Source organism: Fukomys damarensis, unplaced genomic scaffold (genome assembly GCF_012274545.1).
Source record: "Fukomys damarensis isolate Sample0158 unplaced genomic scaffold, DMR_v1.0_HiC HiC_scaffold_39, whole genome shotgun sequence".
Taxonomy (NCBI): domain Eukaryota; kingdom Metazoa; phylum Chordata; class Mammalia; order Rodentia; family Bathyergidae; genus Fukomys; species Fukomys damarensis.
In genome coordinates this window covers 50373936-50379410 of record NW_022900951.1, presented here as the reverse complement: position 1 = coordinate 50379410, position 5475 = coordinate 50373936, and the positions used below count along the sequence as shown (strand labels likewise).

Sequence of the window (5475 nt, the reverse complement as noted above, 5' to 3'; positions counted from 1 at the left end):
CGTACCTCTGTGGTAAAATTCATTGAAAAGTACTTAGGAAAAAAAAAGAAAAATTACTTAGGAAGGGCCAGGCATGGCGTGTGCCTGTCATCCCAGCACTCCAGAGGCTGATGTAGGGGGACTGAGAGTTCAAGGCTAGCCTGGGCTAGCAAGTTCAAAGTCACCCTGGACGACACAGACCCAGTCTCAAAACAACAGAAAAAATTACTTAGAAAAACTTCAGGAATGAAGGTGTAGCTCAGTGGCAGAACATGTGCTTAGCGGGTACAAGACCCTGAGTTTAATCCCCAGCAGCACACACACACACACACACACACACGCACACAAATAATAATTTAAGAGACATTTTCAACGACAAACAAAAGTAGCTTTAACAATTACTAACATATAAACAATTTTGATACATCTATACAATTCACTCTGACCTACCTCTAGTTAATTTTCCACAGTTTTTGAAGTGTAATTTTCACATAATAAATTGCACATATGTGTAAAATTTCGGCTGGAGGTGTAGCTTAGTGGTAGCGCAAGTGCCTAGCAAGCTAAAGGCCTGTGTTTGATCACTAGAATGAATGAGAGAGGAAATAAGGAAGAGAAGAAGAATAAAATTTGGTGAGTTTTCATATATGTAGACACTAGAGAAACCATGGCCACAATTGAAATAATGATCATATAAATCGCCCTAAAAGTGAGAACAGTATTTTTTAAACTATAGTTTGCAACCCAATAGTTATTAGTGGAATCACTTCTGGAGCAATTCATGAGAGAAACATCTAGTTGGTCTTGGAATTTCATTTTTCTTCCACTTTTCAGTAACTTAGGTGACAGTTTAGCCAGCTGTAGAAAGAAAAAGTCTTTGGCTGATGTCAGTATTCCCTTTGTATATAGACCTTGCCCCTGGGCGTGCACTTTCCCTAGCAGTATTCCTGATCTGATATCTTCCTTGTTACTTAGAGAAGCAAGGTGTTGCCTAATTCCATTTCCCAGTGTGTATGTGGAGTTCTGGTTTTCTAGTCATACAGCTGGCCTACTATCCAGAGGGCTCCTATTTCCTGGGACTTTGTGGTTCACATGGAACATCGGTGACTATGCTATGGAACAAGGAAAGTTCAGAATGTGCAGACACCTAGTCTTTTCTATTTGTTTATAAGTTTTCCCTCAATGACTCCTATGTTATATCTGCCTTCTGAAGTATGGTGAAAGCTGGTTCCCCAAATATCACCAATAAACCTATTAATAAGGCAAATATGAGTTTATTGCTAATGGAAAAAAGAAGAACACCATCTCTGCGAAGGTTAAGCAATCAACATTTAGGTAAAGGGCATGGTCAGAATTTGAAGTTTGATTTGAGATGTGTCTTACAATACAGGGACTTTATTAAAGTCAGGCAAGGTTTAAAATAAAATGTTCCAGGATTGGTGAAAACACAAAACAAGGATTCTGAGGTGAAAGATGAAAGAATATTAGAGAATTTCAAACTCTGTTAATGTTTTCCACTAAAGAGTTGATGAGCTATTCCTGTAATCAACAATGATGCCATTTGGGCGAGCAGGGAAGTTCTGGAAAAGTAAAGCCATGCTAACGATGATAGAATTGCACATCAGACAGTAAGGTGTGATTTCAGTACAGTTAGGTGTCCAGGCAGGGTGCAGGGGTGGATTTTGGATTTCACAGGTTAGTCATATATGTTCATGAGTCCCTTACACAACTGTGAAGAGCAGCATTTTGAGAAAGATGTAAAGTGCAGTTGAATTGCATTATTTTTTTCTGCAGTGGTGATGACTGAACTCAAGACTTTGTGCATACCTTTGGCAAGTGCCCTGCCATTAAGCTACATCCCCGTTCCTTGAGTTGATTTGCATTTAATAAATGTTTTATTTTGTGGAACTTTTGTTTCAGTTACACACATGTGTGAAATGAGCTATGAAGTAAAATGTATTTCTTACAATCAGTCTGCATCCAAAAATATTTGAAAGGTACTGCCTTACAAAGATATTAATATGTACCCTAAAATCTCCTAACAGCTGACTTGTACTTCAGGGAAGAATACATAATCTGAAGATGGAAACAGAGGCCTTGTTTTGAGAGATTAAAGGGCTTAGTAAGAATTTTGAATTGATAATTCTATTTACCATGTCAGTAGAGGTGAAATAAATGCTTCTAGACAAGAAAAACTTATTACTGTGAGCACTGTTAGCATCTAAATTAAATTCTTAAGAAGGCACAGGTTCCCATTTCACTGATATAATCTACTATGGACAGAAACTGGGTAAGATGACCACTGGGGGACCTTCCCATTAAGATATTATGATTCTACCCAGGATACTACAATAGAAACAGGCAGTTAATATGAGATGTGTTAGTTGACTATCAATTCCCACCTTTGGTTCTGAGGTTCTGGATAGAACAATAAATGTGATCCATTGATCAATAGAGAGCTTGCATTCTCAAATAGGTTATCTACTTCTCTGAGGAAACTTTGACACTTTAAGGATTTTGAAGGCTGGCAGTTTTGGAAGAAACATAACTTTACCACCACTATCAGGACTGAAATTCCTTAAAAGACCTATTTCTCTAGACAAGTCACAGTCTTCTTTAGCCAAGCATTTCAGCCTTTCACATAGACTTTGCTTTGTTTTGCTTTTCCATTTATCAAAAAGACTTGAGTTCTTTTTATTTATATAAAAAGTTTTAGAAACGCTCTATCAGGGAGTGTTGATATGATTTATTTAGTAATCATTTGAGGCCCAAGACTGTTAATCACTGACTGGCATTCCCACTCTTGAAGTTCTCATTGTCTGAAGCAGACAGGTAAAATTGCCCTAGGTCTGAAGGTTGTTGATGGGGCCTAGGCTTTAGAGCCACATAGACCTGTGAGAAAGTCACTTTTCCCTTTTTAATGGCAACATCTTAGGCCATGAGCTTCAGCTTTCTCATTTGTAAATTAATGAAAACAAAATCAACTTCAGTAAAAAGGCAGAATACATGGGGCAATTAAGGAAATGATTTTAGTCAGACTAGGGAGAATGCTCAAAGAAAGGAAACAAAGTTTTATTAGAAGGAGGTGAACAAGGAGTCATCCAGAAGTCTTCTGAGAGTCATGAAGATGGAGAGGGTCTATCTCCAGGAACTTGAAAGGGTATTGTGGTCTTTTGCAGTGAGCCAGTTTTGGAACACAAAAGGGTGAAAGGATTACTCAAATCTAGCTGCTTTCCTGGAGCCTAGGGCTCAGATAAAGCTCAGTGTTGTCAAGCACTTAACACAAAGCCTGGCCCAACGCAGGTATTCAACAAGTATTTCTTCTTCTCTTTTCCTCAAATAGAAGGATGTACAAAATGTTGTGGAGACTCAGAAAAGGGTGTGGCAGATATACCAGCTAATTGCATAGGACCACATTGCTGCAGCAAATTCCTTCCCCTTCCTCATGGCTCCCATAGATTGTTGAATGATTCCCTTGAGGAAATTGGATTTGACAAAGGATTCAGACTTTTTTTCTGAAGCCTGAACCCAGGGCTTCTGTGCATGCTTGGCAAGCACCCTACTATCGAGCTAGCTACATTCCCAGATCCTTTTAAAATTTTATTTTGAGTCAAGGTCTCACTAAATTGACCAGGCAGGCTCAAACTTGGTCTTCTGGTTACAGCACCCTGAATAGCTGGAGGATGCACCACCATACCCAGAAGGATCTTGAATCTTATAGATGAATAGTTGTTTGTCAGAAAGAGGGAAGGAAGGAGAGTGTTCTAGGTAGTGCTAACAAGATAAAGACAAAGAAGGTTAAGGGCTGGGTGTGGTGGTGCACACCTGTAATCCCAGCACTCCAGAGGCTGAGGCAGGAGGACTGCTGTGAGTTTGAGACCTGCCTGGGCTACATAGTCAGTTCCAGGTCAGTGTCAACTACGTAGTGAGGCCCTGTCTCAAAAAACCAGAAAAGAAAAAAAAGACATAGAAGGTTAAAAGAACCAAAGGCAAATTACCCTTTAGGAGAAAATGGCTGAAAAATGAAGCACATACAGAGAATGAATTGTGATTTGTTGCTGCAAAGTGTAAAAGAACCACTATCAACAATATTAAAATTGCTACCAAGCTGGGCGTGGTGACACACGCCTGTAATCCCAGTACTTGGGCGGCTGAGGCAGGAGGATCACTATGAGTTCAAGACCAGCCTGGGCTACATAGTGAGTTCCAGGTCAGCCTCAACCACATAGTGAGATCCTGTCTAAAAAAAAAAAAAACAAGGGTTAAATGGGAAATAATTCCTGTGAGGATTTGGATAGAGTCCTAAAAACATTGTAGTCAACCTGTTAAACTGGAAGGGCTTCATAATATTGTTTTCAACCCAGAACTCTCAAATCCCCAGGAGTATGCAGGGGTTAAAAAAAAGCAACAAACCTATACCTTTAAGATTTTGAAACCAACATCAATGGAATGCAGGCAGAGTAAAACCCTAAAATTTTAAGCAATGGAATAAAACTAGAGATCAGTCTAAACCCTCATGGTACAGCTTTCAAAAAACAAAAAACTAAGAGGGGCAGAGACTTGTGCAAGATCACACAGTAGCCAAACTCAAGCCTACATTCTTTTTTTTTTCTTTTTTTCTTTTTTTTACTGGAATTGAACTCAGGACCCTGCTCTTGCCAGGCAGGCGCTGTCAAGCCTACAATGCAGGTCTCTACAATCTCAAAACAATTCTCGCTGGGTGTGGGGGCGCATACCTGTATTTCCAGCACTAGGGAGACTGAGGCAGGAGGATCGCCGCGAGTTTGAGGCCAGCCTGGGCTACATAGTGAGTTCAAGGCCAGCCTGAACTACAAAGAGAGAGCCTGTCTCAAAAAAAAAAAAATCTCATTCCAGTCACTCACACTTCCTATCACTGCAGAAACAGGATGGTACTAATTTGGAAAGCAAGGACCCTGAGTACGTGCCAAGAAAACGGATTTTTAAAAATACTCGACCTTAACTATCTGTATATTATTATTATTATTATTTATTTCGTGTCGGGAATTGAACTCAGGACCTTGTGCTTTGGCAGGCAGGCGGGGCACTGCTGACCTACATCCCCCGCTATACTAGATATTTTCTGTGTAGTCCTTCCTGCCTTAGTAACTAAAGTGTTCAATGGATTAGGTTCTGATTCATGGGAATAAAATCCTACCTAAAAGCGAAGTTCCAGGAAGCACAGCAGCCATTCACAACTCCACAGCCGCCCGCCAAGGGGCGCAAAATATTTCCCGGCTGTACAGACATTCCCTTTCCGGTCAGGACAGAAGTCTGTCAGCAGCCTAGAAAGTGGCGGAACCTAGGGGTTGCACTCTTGCAGCTGATCGTGCTGCTTAAAGAAATGAACACTTCCGGCCCACAGGGTCATAATACCCATGTGATAAGGGCGGTCCCCCAGTCCCACGTTCCGATTGGCCATACTAGCACTAGGAGGCGGGTTTGCGTCGGGGTCACTCCTTCTCATTGGCTGCTGTC

At 40.7% G+C, this 5475-nt stretch overlaps 1 long non-coding RNA gene across 1 annotated transcript in view; it reads right to left on the bottom strand.

Annotated features, from left to right (window-relative positions):
• LOC104867755 overlaps positions 1-5239 on the bottom strand; it is a 45861-nt gene extending 40622 nt beyond the window's left edge. The window contains exon 1 of the long non-coding RNA XR_781845.1: positions 5156-5239. This is a non-coding gene — a long non-coding RNA (uncharacterized LOC104867755). The remainder of the gene's footprint in view (positions 1-5155) is intronic.
• Between the last annotated feature and the right edge of the window lie 236 nt (positions 5240-5475).